Source organism: Sorex araneus, chromosome 4 (assembly GCF_027595985.1).
Source record: "Sorex araneus isolate mSorAra2 chromosome 4, mSorAra2.pri, whole genome shotgun sequence".
Lineage (NCBI taxonomy): Eukaryota > Metazoa > Chordata > Mammalia > Eulipotyphla > Soricidae > Sorex > Sorex araneus.
Genome location: NC_073305.1, coordinates 17,135,950 through 17,159,777, shown reverse-complemented (window position 1 = coordinate 17,159,777; position 23,828 = coordinate 17,135,950). Strand labels below are relative to the sequence as shown.

Genomic DNA, 23,828 nt, shown 5'->3' with positions numbered 1-23,828 from the left:
ATTTTTCTTCTAATATGTGAGTGCTTTAAAAGGATTTTGTGGGGTACCCTTGGAGTGCAGGTCCATGGTCTCTGCCATCGGGGACCCCAGCTCTGCCACAGGCTGCCGCCTTGATGCATAGCCAAGTGTATGTAGGCACCACAAGTAAAGGTTTGGACCCCAGGGAGCACCTAGCAAGAGTATGACTGTGCTCAGCACTCCAGCGAGACAAGCACTGTGGCCAAAGTGTTTGCACTCTGGCAAACACAATGGTGTGAGCAGCACAGTGAAGTGTCCTGCCACCAAGTGTGCCTGTCACTGGTCACTGCAACAGCCAAGGTAGGGGACCGGAGTAAACGTGATTTTGAAAGTTGCATTGACAGATTACCCTTCTGAATAGGAAGAACTGGCATTAATCATCTAAATCAATTTCTGTCCTTCTGTTGAGTTAGTGAACTGAAACAACCATGTAGATACACGTGATTTTTGGTTCTAAAATGTGAGGCTGCCCGTTGCCCAGCCTTAGGAATGAGTATCCTACTAAGTAACGCAGGCCCCAGAGGTGTTCATTTCATTGAGTTTTTTTTTTTTTCTCTTTGGGTCACACCCGGCAATGCACAGAGGTTACTCCTGGCTCTGCACTCAGGAATTACTCCTGGTGGTGCTCAGGGGACCATATGGGATGCTGGGAATAGAACCCTGGTTGGCCGCGTGCAAGGCAAATGCCCTACCCGCTGTGCTATTGCTCCAGCCCCTCATTGAGTTTTTGTCTGTCTCCCTCCATTCTGTACTGGTTCTCAGGGTGTTATATGATAGACCTGCTCTATATCTTATGGTTTTCCTTTTCATGGAATTGTTTTGATCTTGGCTGCTATCAGTATTGTCTCTGTCTTGGATTTTGGCATCTTGAGTACCACGTGTCTTTAAGTTTTCCTAGTTGAGTCTATTTACTCTGGGACCTTTAAGGCTTCTTGAATCTCGGTGTCTATAATCCTCAACCCTGGGAAATTCTTATTGCTGTTTTATTTTAACTATTGTTTCTTTTATCATATTTGCCTTCCTGTTCTTTAGGGATTCCAGTGATTCTCATATTCGTCTTGAACTCATTCCATAGTTCTCTTGTATGCTGTTCACTTCTTTTCAGACTATTTTTGATTTTCTGCTATTTCTTAGCACTTTCCACCTTCTCATCTTAGAGCTCCCCAGTCTTTTGCTCGTCTTGTGTTATTCTGCTGTTCAAAGCTTCTCTTGACTTTTTCTGTATCATCTACCATGTTCTTTTTACCTCTGTCTTTTCTGGTTGTACTCATTTAAAAAATTTTTGAGCCTTATACTTTCTTGTACTTTGTACTATATTTCTTTCTCTCTTTTTTTGCTTTTTTGGGTCACACCTGGCGATACACAGGGGTAACTCCTGACTGCACTCAGGAATTCCCCCTGGTGGTGCTCAGGGGACCATCTGGGATGCTGGGAATCGAACCTGGGTTGGCCGCATGCAAGGCAAACGCGCTACCTGCTGTGCTATCGCTCCAGCCCCTATACTGTTATTTCTTTGAACCCATTGAACATCCTCATCATAATGTCACTGGAGACATCATCCTCGGAGATACTGGTGTTGGTTATATGTCTTCGGCGATACTGTGTTTTGCTCATGGAGCTTGGTGGGCTCCTGCGTCCTTTTCCTATTGGCTTTCTAGTGTTCTTGCTGTGCAGAGGATGAGTCTCTGTACTTTGAACCGCTGGAAGATGCTGATGGAGTTGCTCTCTTCTCTGCCCCCAGAGTCCCAATGACAGCAAGAATAACCGAGTGGCATGGAATTGGGTGAGTTGATCTGTCATGGCTCTGTGCTTCGGGAGCTGTGGCGTGCGGACCTGTTTGTATGGCGCGGGTTGGGTGTGGAGGCCGCTGGCAGCTAGCTGGAGCAGAGGGCTTTGCCTCCAGTTCGGGATTAGGTCCAGTGAAGTCCGCCCAAGGCCTGCCTCACTCTGAGTGGCAGAGCAGCGAGCAGGCTTGGCTTCTGGCTCCTCTGATAGCATCTGTTCTTTCCCGGTGGGTGAAGACTAGGGTTGATCTGAGTGAACCGGAAACCTAGTGTCTTGCATTATACGTGCTGTCTTCCTTTGTTAGTGAAAAGACCATAGTTTCTTGGCTTGGATAACCGTGGACTGGAAGTATGGCTCTATCATTGGCAGGTATTATGCTCTTAGGCTTCACTGAAGTTCATTGTTTTCCTCTGGAAAGTGACCATGATAGTTGTTAAATTATAAGGTTATTTTGAAGAGGAATGATCTGCTGTACATTATTTTAAAGAGAATCATGTTTTCATAGTTCTGACCCAGAATAGACATCCTAATAAGTGGTAACTACTATGTTTGTTTTTATTCTTCAGTTTCTGGGCCACACCTGCTTGTGCTTGTGGCTTTCTTTGGTTCTGTGCTCAGGGCACACTCCTTGTCACGCATGGCGGGCGATATGTGGTACCGGGGAGTGAGCCAACTTGCGTGCAAGACAGACACCTTACCACTGCACTGTCTCTGTCCCAAGTGGGGACTTACCAGCTTAAGGCAAATGTGCCTTATGTAATGAACCAGTAATAGGTTAAATGAGTTTATAAAGTTACTTTTAGCGATTAACATTTTCCTATTCTTGTATGATTGAATATATGAAAGGAAGGAAAGATACTGATTGTGTGAAGAAATGAGAAAATAGGTTTTTTGTTTTTTGTTTAGCTATCCATATCTTGAGAAATTTGAAACAGATCCCAGGCCCTTCTTCCACTTGACTTTTCTTTTGCTTCCAGTTATTTCTACAGAAATATCTCTGACAACTTCAATATCCGACAGGTGGTACCTTAACATGTCCGATTCTCAACTTGGACTCTTTCCGCCAGCTGCGGATCTTCCAGAGGCAGTTAATGAATTTGTTCTCTGTCTCCATCCCCTGTGACACCAAATCTTTCCACCAAATTCTGTTGGTTTTTGTTCCGTACTTGGCTTTCTGTTTTTCCTCTGTCTTCACTATTCTCTTCTTAGTCTAAGAATTAGGTGCTTACATTGTGGACTGCCAGCTGCATAACTGAATATGGGAAACATGGAAAAATTCTTTGAAAGAAAAACATGTTTGATTTATTATCAGTTCATTGCCTAATTTATATGCCTGTTTATATGCCCTTATGCCTCGGGCCACATAAAAATTTCTCTGACGGAAATGGGTCGCCAGTGGAAAAGTTTAAGAAACCCCAGTCTCAGCTGCTATCATAGCGCATCTGACTCCTTCTCTGCTTCCTGTGCCCCTCTCCTCAAATAATGCCAAATTTGTTATTTTTAAAATGTAATTGATTATCGTATCTCATTTAAAAACTTCTTCCAGTTTTTCTTTTGGGAGAGTTTATGCCTCCTTTTGTTTGTCCAACATTGCCTCTTTCGCTGTGGTTTGCCTCTCTACTCTTTCTTGGCGTTGGATGTGCGTGCCTCTTAACTGCCCTTTGACCATTGTGTTTGCTGAGTCCCAGGAGAGAATCAATGTTCAGATCTCAGCCTAAGGACTCTTCCTTAGTTCTTTGCTGACCCGAAGGCTAAATCAAAACTCCTGTTATAAAATCTCATTGTTCTTTCCGCAATTTTGAATACATTTATCTGGTCTGTAGTTTTGTATTTGGTTGGCTATTGAATAGTGTTTATTATTATTATAGATGAAAGTATATGTACCTAGCCAATTAAAGTTATATGATGATGATACTAAAGTGATGTGATGCATATGGAGGCACAGTGTTGACATAACTGAGCATGGGAATGCTTTGGTGCAGGGTCTATGTTTGATCGGCCTCTATGTTTACTTATTTTGTTATAAAACCATTAGTAGCATTTTGAATTTTGACTTTACCAATACCAATTAAGAGCTTCTCAGAAGTTGATTATTCTTGAGCAAGCTTTAGAGTAAACACTTTCCTCTTTTTTCTTCTCAGCAAGTACTTGAAGTTTCGGATTGAAAGGTGTGGCTGGTTACATACCCTTTGGTGTTTACTGAATGGAATGTTTTCATCTACCTTAGCTAGCACTGAACTGTAGCACTGTCCTAGTCCTGTTGTTCATCAGTTTGCTCAAGCGGGCACCAGTAACGTCCCCATTGTGAGACTTGTGGTTACTGTTTTTGGCATGTCAAATATGCCACGGGTAGCTTGCTAGGCTCTGCCATGAGGGTGGGATACTCTCGGTAGCCTGCTGGGCTCTCTGAGAGGAGTGGAGGAATCGGACCCAGGTCGGCCGTGTGCAAGGCAAACGCCCTACCTGCTGTGCTAAAATGTAAAATTTTAAGTACACCTGAAACTTCTGGTAAGAAATTATAGGCTTTATAATAATATTCTCAGTTCTTATAAAAATTAAACAGGAATTGGGAAGCTTAATTTATTGTTGGAATTATATTTTCATGTTGCTTTTGGTATTTGGACCTTAATGGACTACATGACTATCGTTGGCTGATTGAAATGTCCTTGTGAAATGCCTAAGACTTTACTATTTTCTTCAAAATTGGTTTGGCACTGTTGTTTTGTTTCAGAATTAGTGTTTCCAGTCAGAGTTTGGTTTCCATCTTTTGTGAATTCTCTATAGGAGTGCACAACTTCAAAAATAAAGAGGCACAGTCAGCAGAAAAAAAAGAGGTGGTCTGAGCATTTATGTGTTAAATATGCATGTTAATTAGGGGAAAAATTAAAAAAATATGAAAACAGATGTTACATAAATTATTGCAGTCCCAGGACAGCAGTAACTTATACACTGACAATAATTTTTATATGTGCATGTGTGTGTCTATTTCTAGATTTCTCAATATTTATGCAATTCCTAAGAGAATGACTAGAAAAAGAACTGGTATATCCTTTCAGTGAAACATGGTAAACATTCCTTTTGCATATGAATGTGGAGGCAGTCTAGTTGTTTCTCATTATCTTCCTGCAGATAGTCATCAGGTTTCCCATTCTGTCTGTTATCTTCTCTTTATTCACCTTTCTTGTTTTTCTGATGATGTATCAGTGGGTTCTTTTATTGGCTACTTTTGGTTAAGACCGGAGAGTAACTCAAGGCCCTAGCAGTGTAGGAAGCATACAGTTTACTAGATATAAAATAGGTATTTAGAAACAACGGATTACAACTAGTTTGGACACTGATTATAGTGCCACTTTCTCTTTCAGTTACTCTTCTGCTTTCTGACGGGATAACCATTGTCTGAACAGAGGTGGGATAGCCGTGTGATGATATAGGTCACAGTTCATCCATCAGTTATGCGCACGTTGGAATTGGTGAAAGATATTTGGCACTCAGCTGTGCAGAGCCATCTTAAAATAAAATTTTTGTAACATAGTTAACATGCAGTGTGACATTTTGGGAGTTTAGCAGCATACCTGTATATGTGTTTTAAACCTTACTTACCTACCACTAAAGTTTGAGTGCGTAGTTAGCTAACATATAGTATAAAATTCTGGTCATATAACTGCACACCTCAGTAAGTGTTTTAAACCTAACTGTAACTACCATTCAAGTTTGAGTGCCCCGACAATTCTTATTTATTTGGCAAGCAAAACATGAATTGTTCAATAGAAGGGCATACAACAGTTTCTATAAATCTGTCTAGAGAGCAATTCTAGTGTTTTTCCCCGTTCTTTAGGAAGTGTACCTCGTTTATTTGATTTTAGTAACATCTGATGCAAAAATGTGACTTGAGTAATATCATTTGTGTCTCATTAGGTTATAATAATAATACTTGTAATTTTTTTAGTATTATGTTGTTTACTTATATTTTCCATTTCCTAGCTGCTTTTGTCTTTTTGTACATATGAGTCACCAGTAAGCACTACAAAGGTTATTAGAAGTAAACTAATAGAGGTGGAAACCTAGAGGAGACTGTTAATATATATTTAGTAATTTATTATTTAGAGTTCTTAAATAGCCATATAAGAAAGTTAGTGTTCTTGCAGATTTGTTTAGTGATACCTATGTCATATATGATTTGTGTAACTATATTGCTATAATTTTTCTCCAGACAAAAAGGCTATGGGAATTAATTTTTCATTCACAGTTATTATATACTTGCCATACTGATATGTCTGCATTTTAATGTTACATTTTATTAAGTGCTTTGGAAGGTATTTTCAATGAAAATTTTCACATTTGTTTCCAAATGTCAAATTTCCCTTTTAAAATTTATGTGATTTTAATACTTGATATTATTTTGTTATGAATTAGAATACTGTACTATTTGAGCACTTTTATGTCATCTCCGTAAAACAATTCTAACAGGTTGTTTTATATTAAAGGATTTGGATGTTTGGTTTTATAATGCCTCTTATTATATTTTTTATTATAAAATGACTCCCTTGGTCATTAGGAGTTAAAATAGATAACAGAAAGAGTGACTAATGAGTAGGCTAGTACTGGTTCCTAAGCACTTAAAATATCATGTCGTGCATTTCTTCAGTCTGACTTTTGCATTGTTTGGCTTAGGGTTTCTTTTGGAATGGGAATATTTAAAACAATTTTATTTATTTTTTTCCAGGTCTTTGCTGTGTTTCCAGCAGCTCAATTGAAGAGCTCAGGTGGTCTCCGATTCTTGCTTCTTCTTTACTCGTTATCTGCCAACCAAGGTGTGTGTTTGGAAACCTCTGCTGACCCGAGACTGGAGTCCTCTTTGACCCACAACAGGAGCATGTGTTTTCCAGTGCCAGTCAGATTTGCGGACCAGTAAAGTCCTATTGAAAGGTAAGCATATTTTTAATTTAAATTCATAGTGAAAAATGGAATGCTGTGAGCTGTAAAAAATTACAAAGGCGGCGTACGCGGGAGGGGGAGACGCAATGATGTGTCGTGTTGTTCTGTTGTCTGCGGGCATTTGGGGCAGTTCTCTCTCGCACACGCTGCTCTCGAGTTTGGTGCTCTCAAGCCCCTGTGTAAGGACCAGATCGGGACAGCTCCTCCTTGTGCTCTGCTTCTGTGTGTGCCGCTGTGCTCTCTTCTGTCTGTCTCTCTGCCTCTGTAGTCTCTCCTCTGGTCTCTTCCGACCTCTCTCTGTCTCTGCTTCTGTGTCTTCTCTGTTCTTCTCCTGCGTCCTCTCAAGTGTCTCCTTCTCTGTCTCTTCTGTCTTCTTCTGTCTCTATCTCTTGTCAGTGCTCCCCAGTCTTAGTTTATGTAGCATATTACATAGGTTTGGTGACACAAAGGTGGGTTGAACATTAACAAATCAACAAAGAAGTGTAAGACCATTTCTCGAGGAGATTAACAAAATCTCATCAAAGGAAATCTCATCTAAGGAGATCCACTCAAGGGTGGGAGCCAAACAAGGGTGTGTCAGGGTGTGAGCTAGTAATCTGCTTAAATAGTTATAGTAAATTTACTTCTAATATTTCTAGCAATGTCATTCTGTATGAGCACAGTAAGAGATATATCAGACTTAAAGTTTGGTTCTTCCTGAGGACATTCACTATATATTCCAGACCACAGTCCTCAGGCCAGGTTAGTCATCCTAACCCCAGCAGGGTCCTAGTCTCGTTGTTACTTTTGGATCATGACAGCATTTGTCTATGACCGTGCTCTCAACTTGCAGTTGAGTATTGTGGTGCTTTGGCCTGGCCCATTTCGATGCCAGGGTAGCTCACAGCTTGCCCTGGGTCCATTCCGTCCCTCGTTGGAACCCTGCTTTTGGGGTGCTAGGAACTAAGGGCAACTGAGTGGAGAAAGCAGATGCCTGGGAGTAAATATTATTGGAGTCAATCAGCTCCCAAGTTACAAAGCATATTATTAACTGTCTTCCTGTGTTCGCATAGAAAGGCCATTGCTTTAAGGTAAACTAAGTTCCCTGCAGCAAGGCTAAAAGGACAAACCCCATGTTATCCTACAGTGGGCTGGAGATAGTGCTCAGTAGATTTAGTGTGTGCCAAGGACATGCTTTCTGGATTCTCTTCTAGCCATGTTCTTTTTCACCTGGGAGGGATACGGGAACTCGAGTATTTTCTTCTAAGGGCACTAACCTCATTCACAGTGACCCGACCCTCTGATCTAGGCCTCACTCTTAATATCCTAATAGGGAGTTTAGAGTTCATGTGAGTAGTTTTTGGGGGGTTGGGGGGGTGGGCGGAGAGGATAATACAACATTCACTCTGTGATCATCTTTTTTTTAAACCAGTTTTTTGAGGTACTGGATTTACAATACTGTTAATTATACTTTCCGTGCATACATTATTTAAAATCATTTCATGAGTACACTCATCACTAGAAGACCCAGGTTTTTCCACGAGTGTCCCACCGACACCCTCCTGCTATGTCAGCACAGTTCTGTGTCAGAATGTTCAGTTCTGATAACCATGACCATTTGGGATAGATCTTTTCTTTGTTAAAATTGTAGAAATGGTAACATCTACGCATATAGGTGGACAGAGCTAATCTCCTAGAAGTCCATAAAACTGTAAATCAGTGATAAATTGATAAAGTAAAAAGTTCATTTCAAAAACTACTTTTGTTACAGGATATACATTTCAGAACTCATTTGATGCAAGTACATTTTAAGATTTACATAAAATAACTACTTTGATGCAAGTACATTTAAAGATTTACATAAAATAGATTTCTCATCTGCTTCTTTCTATCTTCCCTGTTAACTAGCTTCCGTTTTTGTTGTTGTTTGTTTATTTTTCATTGTTTTCTCCTTATTTTAACTGAGCCTTCAGTGGAGCTTTATTTATTTATTTATTTTTTTGCTTTTTGGGTCACACCTGGCAATGCACAGGGGTCACTCCTGGCTCTGCACTCAGGAATCACCCCTGGCGGTGCTCAGGGGACCATATGGGATGCTGGGATTTGAACCCGGGTCGGCCGAGTGCAAGGCAAACGCCCTACCCGCTGTGCTATCGCTCCAGCCCCTTCAGTGGAGCTTTAGAAATATTTTCTCACCAACAGACTTCTAGCTCTTGGCTCAGGAAAGACCGCCCTCCTTATCTTCTCTTCCCCTCCCACCCTCCCTCCCTCCTTCCTGCTCTTCCTTCTTCCTTCCTTCCATTTCCTCCCACTGTCTCTTCCTTCCTTTCTCCTACTTTCCCTCTCTTTCTACCACCTGCTCTCTTTTGTACATTTAACTTGCTAAAGATGTGGAAAAATTAGAATGGTTGTACATGGAGTTGGAGGTGTCTTAGATAATAGATAACAGTCCCAATTTATTTTTAGCATAATCCACAGTAAAAAATTCTGCATCTGTGAGCCTTTTCCCAGAGGTATAAATGTACCAATAAAACAATGAAGTTGATATAATTCTTACTAAAAGTAACTGAATTGTGCTTTTGTGCTCTATATTATTTTTGGTACCTTTTATTTAATGCATGTTGGTGCTCATAACTAATTTTATTTCTTTATTCAGTAATAGATTGTCTTTCCAATTTCAAAAACGATACTGTAGATCACTTACATATTGTTCATTACTGACTTGTTGGAAAATTGAATGGAGTAAGGCAGTTTGTTTTCTGCTTCAGATTAGTGTCTTATTTTCTACATCTCTTCTGGGTTTTCAACTCTCTCCCCCATTCACAACAAGTTGTCAGATTATTTCATTGAAAGAACTGGTTAATTATGGGGAAAATCAGAATACTATTTGTTCCTTCTATAGTGGCAACATAAGTATACATGGTCAGATCTCAGAATCTCAGATTTATCCATTATAGTAATACACATTTGCATGAATATATATATATGCATATATATATTTTAAATTTCTTCTTGCTCATTTTGTGTAAACTGTGTATATATGTTGTCCTCACATCATTGTTGGTTTAAAGCATTTTGAGCCATGCATGTGGCTCAGCAGTAGGGTACTTGCCTTGCATATGTGAGGTTCTGGATTTGATGTATGGCACTGACAAATCATATATATATATATATATGTACATATATATACATATGTATGATGTATGTATATATATACATATATATGTAAAATATGCTAAAAATAAATTGGGACTGTTATCTATTATCTAAGACACCTCCAACTCCATGTACAACCATTCTAATTTTTCCACATCTTTAGCAAGTTAAATGTACAAAAGTATATATATACATATATATATACTTTTAAATTGTTTAGATCCCATTCATTAACTTAGAATAATCCAGATCCTCTTTCAAAATTGTGTACTTTGTGTACACACATTAATTTTATTTTATTTTTTTCACTCCTGGCTTTGCACTCAGGAGTCACCCCTGGCCGTGCTCAGGGGACCATATGGGATACTGGGAATCGAACCCGGGTTGGCCATGTGCAAGGCAAATGCCCTACCCGCTGTGCTATCACTCCAGCCCCAACACACATTAGTTTTAAGTGCATTTTATCTTTTTAATAAATTGCAATATTTTCATTATAAATACAATATCTGTATTGAAATGTTTGAACATACAGAATTACACAAAAAAAAAGATTAAAAAAAAAAGTCATCCCTAATCTGCTTCAGCAAAAGCAGTTCTAAGTGGAAGATTCATGACTATAAATGAGTATATAAAGAAAAAAGAAAACTCAGATAAACAATCTTAGAAATCTTTAGCCTAGCAAGAGTAAAATAAAGATTTGAGTCAGAAACTAAGAACCTAAAACAGAGCTATATTTAGCTTGTGATGGCTTTATTAGAAGTTGAGTTTACATTTATGGAATATAAAGTAACAGAATAGGAGACTAACACCTAAGGATAGTAGAGGTACGGGCCAGGAGGATTGCTCCATGGCTTGGAAGCTGCTCTCAAGTGCTGGGAGGAAAAGGCAGCTAGGATAGAGAAGGCACCGCTAAGTAAATGATGGTTGGAAGGCTGCTCGGGATGGGAGATGTGTGGTGATAGTAGACCAAATATGATGGCCACTTAGTACCTGTATTGCAAACCGTAACACCCAAAAGGAGAGAGAAAGAGGGAATGTGCCTGCCACAGAGGCAGGGGGTGGGTTGGGGTGGGGGATGGCGGGAGGGATACTGGGAACATTAGTGGTGGAGAATCGGCACTGGTGGAGGGATGGGTACTCGATCGTTGTATGACTGACATGTAATCATGAAAATTTGTAAGTCTGTAACTGTATCTCATGGTGATTCATTAAAAAAAACAGGCAGAGGGCGAAAAAAAAAGTTGAGTTCATTCTACCAAAGTGTGTGTGTGTGTGTGTGTGTGTGTGTGTGTGTGTGTGTGTGTTTGGTGTGTTGCGGATTGGGCCATACTCGGCAGTACTCAGGCCGTGCTCTGTGCTCAGGGGGTCACTCCTGGTGGTGCTCAGGATACCAAGTGCAGTGGCAAAATCAAGGAAGGGTCAGCTTCGTGCATGGCAATTGCCTTAATCCCTGTGCTATTTCCTCAGACTTTAATTCTGCCTAACTTTTAAAGAAGAATTAATACCAGCTTTCTCTCATGCTTCCAACAAAGTAAAAGGAAGAGAATACTCTAAACTCATTGAGAGAAGCCAGCCATTATTGTCCAGATAACAAATCCAGACAAAAACCAGGCAAAAACAGACAAAAACCAGAAAAGGAAATTACAGATCACTGCCCCTGATGAACACAGATGCAAAAATCTTCAACAAACTGAAATGAACTAAATTAAGCAATATTTTAAAAAGATCTTAACACTGATTAAGTGGGATTTATTCTAAGGATGGAATCATGGTTCAGCATCTGCATATCAATCATTGGAATGTGCCACAGTAACCAACATGAAGAATAAAAAGAAGATGCTCCTTTCATCATGTCAGATGGGGAAAAACATTTGACATCCACGCATGATTATACACCGAGTATAGGGAGAACACATCTTAATGAAATAAAGAGTTATCAAATAAAATATTTGATAAGCTCACAGCTAACAATCAAACTTTTTAGACTTAAAGGTCAAGGGAAGTCATGTTCATGGAAGGAAAACTCATTTGCCTTGCAGAATATTTGAAACCTCTGAGGGTGAATGTAGGATAACATGGGGTTTGTCCTTTTAGTCTTGCCGCAGGGAGCTTAGTTTACCTTAGAGCGTTGTCCTTTCTGTATGGTCACAGGAAGACTGTTAATATTATGCTTTGTAACTTGGGAGCTGATTGACTCCAATAATATTTACTCCCGGGCATCTGCTTTCCTAGCACCCCAAAAGCAGGGTCCCGATGAGGGACAGAATGGACCCAGGGCAAGCTGTGAGCTACCCTGGCATTGAAATGGGCCAGGCCAAAGCGCCACAATACTCAACTATAAGTTGAGAGCATGGTCACAGACAAATGCTGTCATGATCCAAAAGCAACGACAAGACTAGGACCCTGCTGGGGTTAGGAAGACTAACCTGGCCTCAGGACTGTGGTCTGGAATGTATAGTGAGATGTCCTCAGGAAGAACCAAACTTTATATCTCTTACTGTGCTCATACAGAATGACAATGCTAGAAATATTGGAAGTTGATTTACTATAACTATTTAAGCAGATTACACTAGCTCACACCCTGACACACCCTTGTTTGGAATCACACCCTTGAGCGGATCTCCTTAGATGAGATTTCCTTAGATGAGATTTTGTTAATCTCCTCAAGAAATGGTCTTACACTTCTTTGTTGATTTGTTGATGTTAAACCCACCTTTGTGCTACTGCCCTATGTAATTTGCTATATAAACTAAGACTGTGGGGCAGAGAGGGAAACAGAAGAAGAAGACAGGGGAGAGAGAAGAAGATCCAGAGATAGAAGAAGATCCAGAGAGAGATCCAGAACCGGGACAGAAGCAGGGAGAGAGAATGAAATAAACTGATCGAGCAACCAGTTTGGCCTTCCTTCTGTCGCCTGCCCTTGACCAACAGCCACACACAGCGATTCCAGAGCACTGAACGCGGGCGGTGAGACAGAGCCACCCGGAGAGCCCGAGAGTGAGTGCACATGCGCGTCGGCGCGCCTTAGTTTTTCACAGGTAAATGATGGAAAGCTTTCACGGCCAAGAAGGTGGTTTTTCATTTTGGCACAGGTCTTGCTGAGAGATGAAGTTACAGACTGACTATGAATTGACTGCTCGAGACAGCAATGGGATCTCCTTGGTGACTTCCTAGAGTCTTTCTAACAATTGATTTCTGGCCCTTCCAAGGCCTTATTTTCTTCTAAAACTAGCATGGAACTGGAAGGCATTTTGAGATGGTATGTTCTCATTCTCACACAGGACACACCGAGAATCAGCACGTTTGTTGTTGCTTGGTGTTCTGTGTACTTGGTATTTGACTTTGGCAACACTTCCATCTATGCCAGTGATAGTTAGGAATAAGATATATTTTTGTGTTTTGCCTTTTTGGGGTGGAGTGGGGGGCAGGGCATCCTGAGGGCATCTACAAAGCAATATTCAGGAGACCAAGATACCCGTCTGGTTGATTCTCGGTTAGTTGGACCAGAGTTCAAATAGAATGTGGTGCCGTGCAGGTCCAGTGGTGCTGAGGATTACCCAGGTCACCCCGCTGGGGTAAGGGGAGAACATGTGGTGCCAGGGATCAAACTAGTGTCAGTTGCATACAGTGCAGGTCCCTTCTTACCCAGTGTTCTCTCGCCCGATTTCTGTTTGGTGTTTTTTTAATATCTTATTTTGATTTTCCCTACATTCTGGTTCTAACTTATTGCTTCCCACTTAAGCAATAATTATAAAAGTTTTCTTTAATTTCTTTGGTATGTTCCTAATCGGTGAAATAAGTCTTTTTGCAGAGAGGTATTTCCTTCGATAACTTTGGGAAGAGTACCTAGGGAATTCTCCATTTCAGAGACAAATGGTATCCAACTCCTTTACTGTGTTCTTAGCTGATGTACTGTTAAATAGCATTAAATATTGACATTTTTGTTTGTCTTGCTTTGGGGACATACCTGGTGCTCAGGGCTGACTCCTGGCTCTGTGTTCAGGGACCACTCCAGGAAGGCTTGGGGAACCGTGTAGGGTTCCAGGGATTGAACCCAGGTCAGCCATTTGCAAGGCAAATGCTCTAACCACTGTATTGCTGCTCTGACTACCTCCAGTATTTAGACAGTCTCTTCCCTGGATCTCACATACACATTTCTCCAGTGGGTTGCCATTTCATCTTTTGGGTCTTGGTTTCTGGATAATGGAGTGATTTCCCCTTATAAAATAGACTCATTTACAACATTTTAAGTGCAAATGCCCAGGGTGTAGGCACACTGTATTTCTTTATGAGTTGAATTTGGCGTGTATTCTTGAACTTCCAATTTCATTCTAGTAGTTTTTCTAAATGAAACAAGACAGACATTATCAGTAGGGTTTATATTAATAGTATATTTTTGAGTATTGCTTTTCCTTAAATATTTTGCATTGGCATATGAAAAATTTTATGAAAGTAGGTATTTGGGTAGATACTGGTACCTGCTCGAGCAAATCGATGAACAGCGGGATGACAGTGCTACAGTGCTACAGGTATTTGGGGACAGGGAGAGATGAAAGGATAATTCTCTATTAATAGACAAGTGTCATCAACTATAAGAATCAGATGAGACTGAATCCAGCTATTCATTTGATCAAAAGATATTTAGTAGTTGTCTTCCTTGTGGGACGTACCCAGTGAACTGAAGAATTCCTAAGGTTAGATGCTTTCGTTTTTAACTTTTCTTCATTTTCTCCCCTGGGCCCTTTTCCCTTCAGTGTCATTGCAGTGAGCAGGATGTGAGCACATTCCTGTAGGTGGGGCTGGCACCTTGTTTGCTTAATTGCCGTGCTTCCTGGGGGTCCTCCTCCTTGAGCTTACACACACACCTGACCGTGGCGCAGCTGGAAATGGCTCCTGGTGCCAGAGTCAGACAGCATAGCGGTTAGTCGCCGACAGCAGAGCTGCCAGGATTGTGCACAGGACATGTGGCCCCGCAGCTGGGACTGAACCCCCCAGCACAGGGTAGCCAAGCACTCTGGGTCACAGAACTGTTCCTCCATGCCTGTCAGCTCCCCACCCCACCCCCTCCCTTCCTGCCTCCTCCCCTCCACACCCCGTCCCCGCGGGCCCCCCCCCACCCCGCATCTCCTTCTTGCTTTCCTTCTAAGTGTTTCATTGTACATTTACAAGCTATGGTACTTTTGGTTTTCATATAATGAAGAATCAGCCCGTGTGGATTGGAAAGCACAGAATCTGTTTTCCCTTTTACCTAAAAGTTTTAAGTGTATAGTGAAGTTGACCGGTAGTTTTTCCAACTCTTCTTTGAAGTTCTTGCTAGTTTTGTGGTACCCAGCAGAGTTTAAAGAAGCATCATGAATTGAAAGCACACAATCAAACAAATAGGAAATGGATCCTTGATTTTTGAGAGAGGTGACTCTGGATTTCTACTTTACACAGAAATTTCAATTTTTAACTTCAAGTGATGACCATTTATGAATACTTTGCAGTGTGTGAACAGTTAACCCATTGAAAGGGAATTAAAGCACATCTTTAATTGGTAATGATGTGACCATTATGATACTTTTTAATAAAACTAACATTTTACTGAAATAGAATAAGATTTCCTTTATTAAAATATGTATTCCAAGCTTTACAAATGAGATGAACAGTATTTTGCCTCATCTTAGGAGTTACTTAATTTCTTCAGTGTGTATTAAATATTGGCTGAAAGATAATTTATTTGGAATATGCTTGAAATGTTGTTCTTATGGATTTCTGTTAAAATGTTACATATATTTTGAAATCATGTATATGCCTATAGTTGGAGTTTTGTGTTTTCAGTTTATAAATATACTTGCTGGTGTTATTGGAACTAAATTTGCCCACATAATGTCATTGAGCTCTAATTATCTGGAATAAAATTTCTTGAAATGAGTAGCCATTTTCCCCCCCATAAAATAGTCATTTAAAATGTTTTAATATCTGGTAGCATGTTCTAAAAATTTTATAAATTGCACTGATAAATTGAAGTTTTTTGTAACTAGGGAAGGTTACCAACTTAAGTTTAGTGGAATGTTGTTTATTGTTACTTGACTGGATATTTTGTGATTAAAAGTATGCTTATTTTCTAAAATACATGTGCTTTTGTTATATTTTTTGTGTTAATCTAAATTCCTATGAAATCGACGATTAAAAGTGAATTGTGTACCAGTAGGGTTCTAAAACCTTGACATTGTTTTAATCTGATAACAAATGGGTTTAAGTTCATGTTCTTTCAGTTGTTGGCAACAAATCTAAACCTGTATTTTTTGGATTTATGAGGATAAGTCCTGCTTTGGCAATCTTGTAGATCCTCAAGAGAATAGTTAAACAGTGATTAATCATTGTTTCTTCACTGAGTGTGCAGAAAAGAATGGAAAAGCTGCATTTCACACTTCTGAAGCAATTAATCCCCATGATCTTAGCCAGGTTTGTCTTGTAGATAAGTCGGGATACAAAACGGTACCTAATTTATCAATGTATGCATGCCATAAAGTATAAAACACACAATTTATTTCATATCATTTATAGTCAAATGTAAAAAAAGAGTGACTTTGCCATATCCAAGAGTGTTTCCTACATTACCTTCATATAAACTAAGTACCAGAGATTACAATGGGATTCCTGTTTATTGTGCACATCTGGTGCAGTCACTATGCATTTTCTCATTCACTTGCTGGCATTTTTAGTGATTGTGGCATAAATCACCTTGCTAATCAGAAACATAAGTGACGGGAAGTCATCTCCTTTTTTTGAACAATGGGAAAAAACATATGGCTTCTGAGACAGGACTTGGCTGTTATACTATTTATGTGGCATTATATTCTGTATTTAGAATTTCATATTAATTGCAGTGGTTTGATTGAAAGCATTGAATATACAAGGTTTGTGATAGAAGTATTTGTTTTATACCTTTTTCATGTCAGACAAAGATAAAATTATATACCTGCATAGAAATTTTTAGAAAATTTTAAAAAGTACTTTAGGAAGAGTTTTAAAGATTACAATGATTAAGGTAAAATACATATTTTAAAATGTGTGTATGTTATATAGATGTATGTATGGTAATTACAAGTTCATTTTTTAATTATACCCATTTCAAAACACTATGCGGATTAGAGTCAAAATTGCTGTCCTTTAAGTGTTAAAATATAATTGATGGTAGTTCTGCTTTTTGGGAAGTATCATTTCATGATTGAGCTACCGCTTTTGGTGAATTGTTTGTTCGCAGGCACCTCTTTTAATTACTCTAACTGAAAGTAAAGGATGAAACAAAGCCTTGTAAAGCACATGAAACTTGTAAGGGCAGACTGCAGAGATTTTCCTCAGTGAAATTGTTGCTGCTGGTTACAGAACACTTCCTGGCGTTGGGAAGGATTTTTTTTCTCAAATGTTTTTAAATATGATGACCTTCATCCTATTTGACTTTATAATGTTTACCTTCCTATCCCTTAACACTTGCCATTTTCTTACTGTTGGGTGGTAAGGAAAGATTTATTTTGAATGCATAAATTTCAAACAAAAATTCTTTTGTTCAGAGGAGTTTGCAACTTTTATAGATTATTTTGGTGTCCCATGTGACTGTAAATTAGTGGGGTGAGTTATTTTAACAAATATATCAGAGCCTATTTATTCAAATGTGTGTTATTCCCTTTGAAGCATTCCCCTTGGGAAGATGTATACATAATCCATTAATCAGAGTATTTTAGGGATGCCTTTAAAACACCCTCCCCCCAGTGGAGTTGATGTATAGCTAAACAAAATGGATGATTTGAAGGGAGATAAGATTCATTTTGTGAATATATGTGCTAGTGTTTTTGTTTTAAAAAAAATCAATCATAATAGCTTGTATTGCAGCCTGTGTATATAGTGTAGATAATTGGGCACTCTGAATAGAAATAGAGTTTTGAAAAACTGCCTGAATTTTAAATATATGGTCATATTTATCCATGTTGTTTTAGAAATCTTTTATGATATTGTCTTTAGGACCACCTGCAGCAGGAGTCCACAAATTGAATAAATGCAACATAAGGGAAGGGAAATTTTTCCTTTTGTTGTTGTTAAAAAAAAAAATCCCACCATGAAGATTCTCTGAGGTATAGTGTGCTGTTTTTTAAAAATATATTATAACTGAAATTGAGACCATCTTTCTAGATTGAAATTATCTTGTGTTTAAAATTACCAAAAATGTACACTAGACTGCCTCAATCCTTATCCATTTTTATTTCCTTTGTGTGATTAAAGCTTCTCACCATTTCCTTTCAACCCGATTTTCAGATTGAGATGTATTTGTAAAGATCAGTTTTTAAAATCAGACAATTGCAAGCACACACATTTATGTCTTTTTTTTTTGCCACCATCATATAAAAAATTGTAGGAGAATAAGTTGTTAAATCAAAAAAATAGGCAATTTAGTAGGTAACAAAATGTATCAGAGTAGATGAAGTAAAGAGTTCTGCTTGTAATGCTCAAACACATTGAAACTTGTTTGTAATGAAGTTTTAAGGGAAATTTATTTCATATAGTACTTAATGGGAAAACCATATTACTAAAAATTTTTTATCATGTTTATAAAGACAGGGACTTAATCTCTCTTCTATCTCTCTCATCCTTCTCTCCTCCATATGCGTGTGTGTGTATGTATTATCTATTATATAATGCAGATAGTATATATAATTAAAGTACAAGTAATGTTGACATTCATTTTGTATTTTGCTTTTACTTTCAGAGAATTTGTACTCTCATTTTTCTGGTTCATTCCTTCTCTCCTTTATATTAGCACTCAATTATAGGTATTACTTTTACTAGTTTTGAATTGACTATAAGGAGGACAAGAAAAGTATTTTCTTTCTCTACATTTTCCTGGCACAAAAGTGCACGTTGTCCCCGTGTTGGGAGAAGCTTCCTGGCGACCCCCGTGGAGGTGGCCCTTTGCTCTCTGTTCTCTGCACCCTCCCTTTTCTGGCCGAGTCTGCTGGAACTATTGGTGATGGCCTCCACCCTCAAGTGCCCGGAGCAGGTGGTGCCACACGGCTGGCCTTTTGATAGGTGAAAATGTTACTTGGTGCAACTATTTCCCCTCCAAGGGAAGGCTTTCATTTGTGCGTGGGCAAGCCGCCTTGAGTGGCGTCCATCACTCAGGAATGTTAACGTCAAGTTTTGAATGAAGTCTGTTAAGTCTGAAGGCTGCGGAATAAGGATATTTTGTGTTCTGGCTCTGCTTTTACTTCCAGTGTTTAGGTTTTTATGTCCCGTTTCCCCTCCCCGCGCCCTGTAATGTATTCCCGTTATCACCCTCCTGTCTTTCTGGCAGGGGTTCAGCCACATCTGGGATGTGGTTTCCACCAGACTTGGCTTACCAGCACTTGGGTGTACAATAAACAGAAGCGACCTCTTCTCTAGAAAAATAATGAAAAGCTAGAGCTGATGATGCCACCTCAGTTGTGAGAGAAGTTTCTTTTCATTGAACCTGGGTCACTTGTTTCCTTGTCTAGTCCCCTTCAGTTTTGTGTCAGACCCCCATGGATAAAGGAAGGTAGCTATCTGAGGAGATAGCTCGGTGGGCTAGGGTGCGTTCTTGGCACAGGGAGCCCCATTTTCTTTCTCTTTTTCAAAATTTTGGGCCATATCCAGCAGTGCTCATGGCTTTCTCCTGCCTTTGCACTCAGGGATCACTCCTGGTGGCATCTATAATGCCAGAGATTGAACCCGGGTTGGCTGCATGCAAGGCAAGCGCCCTGCCCACTGTATTAAAGCTCCAGCCCCTGAGAACCCCAGTTTCTAGTCTCGGCACCTCAAAAAGCATAACCGGGAATGACGTCTGAGCAGTCAGCCAGGAGCAACCCTGAGATCTGCTAGGTGTATAGCCTATAACCAGAACTCCAAAAAGTAGGTAGGGGGAAAAATGGGAGAAAAGATACAGAGCTGTAAGGTAGCTGAAGACCCACAGTACTGTCCTTGCATTTTCTCCCGTTGTGCCACAGCTCACTGATTAATTGGCATTCTGCAGACTGTCAGCAGTGAGTACCTGGCAAGGCAGCCATTTGAGCACAGGGAAGCTCAGGGCTCTGTGGGAACTGGGGTCTGGAGGAGAAGGGGCCAAGCTATCTGGAATGGTCTATAGTGGACAGCTCAGAGCGAAGGTAATGCTTCCTGGATGGGTGACAGCTAAGGCCTGTCCATGCTTAATATGGAGGAGATGAGTCCAGCAGACCTCAAATACCATACGGAGGCTGGCAAAGAGGGGTGAAGTCATAGAAAGGCTATGGAAAGTGACTGTTGGGTGACTGGTCCTTGCTTATGGCACAATTATCCTTTGGGATGTTTTCCAGGAGCACCCAGGAAACAATTTATGGGGACCTGACAACTAGCATTATGGGTTGTATTAGTGTTCTCTAGAGAAATGGAACCTACTACACGTATGTGAATGATACTGTTATGATTTTGATACATATATATTTTAAACATATTAGTTTATAGTCTAGAAATTGCCTCATGTGGTTTTAGAGGCTGAGAAGTCCGTGATTGCACTGGCTGGCAAGTCAAGAAAACCTGTGGTGTAATTCATTCTGCCACCAGGCCCGAGAATTGGAGTGGCAAGGAGGGAGGTGGACCTATTAAATCCATGGCTTGAACCAGTCTTAACCCATGTGACTCACGCTGCCTGGCAGACCTGCAGTGGACAACCGTTGGTCTAATCTTGGTTTGAATCCAGATGTCTCAGCGCTAGTGGTGAGAGTGAGTTTGGCCTTCTTTCATCTTTCCGTTCTATTCAGGCGTCACCAGATTGGATGATGCCCACCCCCGTGGTGGGTACATGTTTTCCCCGCCCCCTTCCAGTTCTCTGTTGAAAGGATTATTCCCCCCTTCCCCCCCTCCCCACACACACCTGTCAATCCCCAGCCCTCTCTTAGTCTGGTCAAGTAAATGTGTAGAATTGGCCATCACTGGGGTGACATTGAGTCTCAGCCAGCATGTGTCCACTTGGTCAGGTAACCTGTTTATCTGCTATTCATAATGCACTGTCTTCAGAGAGCACTGCAGCTTCCCGGAAGTTTCCGCCAGGCCCCTGGTGAGGAGAGCATTGTGCCAATGAGCAGAGGAAGTATGCCAAGGAAGTATGGGAGGGTGGGCAGAATTGGGGCTTAGAAGCCCTGTCTTTGGCAGGGACACAGGAGTGGGGGATGTGGAAGTCCGGCAGCTGGAAATCGCTCGTGACACTGCCCGGGCAGTTTCTCTTGAGGGTTGTGCCTCCGTGGTTGCCACAGGGGGTGTCGGTGTGCCTCAGTGGAAAGAAAGGGGGAAAGTACTGTTTTGGTTCATTATTTCCTCTGATTTTAGCAGACTGAGTGGGGGCTCACTTGACAGGGAGCCAGTGATGGTGCGTTCTCAGGAAAGCAGAGAGATAGAGATCAAGAGAGGGCAGTGCGTTGGGAAGGCATTGGTTGGCTTTGTAGCGCAGATCATCTAGGGTTGTTAGGGTAAGAAGTAAAATGAGAAGGGAGGCTACAGTTTTAAAATTAAAAACAATATATTAAAGCTTCAAATTAAAAATGATATATTTTAAATATGAAACCTAAAAGTAAAATTAATAAAACCACAGAACAAGGTGTTTCACTGAATTTCGAAATACCTGTGCTGAGAGCAGAAGGATAGAAGGACTTTAGAAGAGAAATTGGCCTATTAACAAGCAAACTTCAGGAAATAGTGACTTGGGAATAAGGTTTACCAGTGAGAGTGACTATTATTTGGTTATAGAATTGCAACTATAAATATATTGTTGTGCAATTATGTTCGTGTTCCTTAGCTGTAGTAGTAACGTTTTGGTAATGGTTTCAGAGTCAGCTGGTACTGCTGGTACAAAGATTTTGGGTTGGCTGAGTGCACTACAGTTCTTTTGAAAGTATGTCCAATTCCTCCCATAACCTACGGATTTTCTCCAGAGAAATAAGGCAACTCTCATCTGAAGGGTTTGTGTTTTCATATCTGATAGAAAAGTTAGGTGAAAAAAGAAGCAAAAACCAAAAATCTCAAAGTATGGTTAGCCAGATATTCAAACTGTAAGTAATAATGGCTTAAGGAAACATTTTAAAATACATGAAAACAACTTTTCATTAACTCTCATTTTGTGTAGGAAATTAGAAGTTACAACTAATAATTTAGGTAACTTAAGTGCCTTGATAAAATGACTTGATGCATAAATAGATATACTAGGGCAGCATACTGAAATATTATTGAAAGTTTTAGGTGGGTGTTAGCAATCATATTCTTTTACCCTTTATTTTGTATTTAAATTTGTAGTAAAATGTTGAAAAAGTAAGGTAATAACAACTGCAGCTTTGAAATGTGTAAAAACTCTGGCCTGCATAGATAGGTAAGTAATGCCACCTGGCATTACTAAAACAAGCAAAGTGAAATGCCAGTTATAGCAGTGATGGGCTTAGAAATGTTCACTAAAACACTGAAGATTCTTTAATTTTTGAAAATAAGATACATTTGAAAATAATTCAGTCATTGATTTTTAATAAAATTTGGAAGTATCATCAGAAACAGTGTTTGGTCTTAAAGATCTGAGATGTAGGCAACACACTTAGTCCTATAACCAAAGTTTCCTTGTCTGTAACATGGCAATAGAGTATAGCTTATAGATGGATTTTGAATTAGATAAAAATATCTATAAAGTAACTGGTGGATGGTTTTCATTTGTAAATGCTTGTGATGACACAAACTGTAAACACCAAATTTAAGTCATATCTTGTTTTTTTGTTTAATATATTTAGAATTTTGGCATATATGGATTAATTGATTATTTGACAGGACTAGTGATGGTATTTGACGTTAAGATACAAGTTTTTAATTTCAGGTGCGTAATTTCATACAAAGAGTATTCACCCACACATGTAGACCCTGTGGTTTCTTGTTCTCTAGGTCTGAGACCCTCTGAGGGGAAGTCAGAGCCCTCCTATAAAGGATGGATTCACCAACTTCTCAGTGACTGTCAAGGAAACTTGATGTGTTCAAGTTATTCTGAAGTTACTGTAAAATTCTCCTAATTAGTGTTTCCTGTAGAATAGATCAGAATATTTGTGGTTTTGTGAATTAGATTGATTACGTGCGCCACGTTCCCCCCCCCCCCTTTGCTGGGATAAAGCCTGGTGCCTCATATGTGTATAGTATGTCCTCTACCACCAGGCTATCCTCAACCCCCACATTTATTATCCATAGACTCTAATAAATGCAAATTTATATTTACTGCTAAATATTTAAAATTCGGTTTACCTGGAGTAAAATATATTTGCCGCTTCATATTTAGTAGTACCTTCTCTATCAATGGAATTCTTTTTCTTTCTTATAGAACTCCATCTTTGATTTCTTTTTAAGAGATAAACTTGGATTTCAGATTTGTTTCTTCTTGGGCATAACGTGCCTTTATAAAGTACAATCTTCTTGTTTTTTATTTGTTCTGTTTCATATGCAGGGTGGATAAAAATTACTGAACTTTTTATATTTATGTAAATTTATTTAAAATTAAATTCAAATTTACTACCATATGCCTCAAGGGCTAAACATAATATAGACTATTATAATCATTTATATAAATTGGTTTTAAAAACCAGTTCAATATGTTGAATCAATATGTCATGAATTTCATATCTATATAGTTGTCATCCTAGTAAATTCCATGGCATGTACTTTTACAGCATACAGATTTTAAATAAAATTGAATAGACTTTTCTAGCCTGCATTATGGAGTAACTTCTGTTATCTTCCAGTTGACTGATTTAATATCAGAAAAGAACTATGCTACTTAAATACGAATCAGCCAGATTTTGTATATCTGTCAAATCTTTGAGGACAGTTTTTATCTCTTAGTAACATTCACTGTTTATTCCCTAATTTTCTAACCTTTGATGTTCTAGAACAACATCACAATAAAT

General features: G+C 39.4%; 1 protein-coding gene across 3 annotated transcripts in view; it reads left to right on the top strand.

Annotated features, from left to right (window-relative positions):
- The window catches only part of TBC1D5 (TBC1 domain family member 5), a 536,851-nt gene that overhangs the window by 128,160 nt on the left and 384,863 nt on the right, over positions 1-23,828 (top strand). For all 3 annotated transcript variants that reach the window (XM_055135278.1, XM_055135279.1, XM_055135277.1), the window contains exon 3: positions 6,527-6,729. The gene's annotated coding sequence lies outside the window, so the exon portion shown is untranslated. The remainder of the gene's footprint in view (positions 1-6,526; positions 6,730-23,828) is intronic.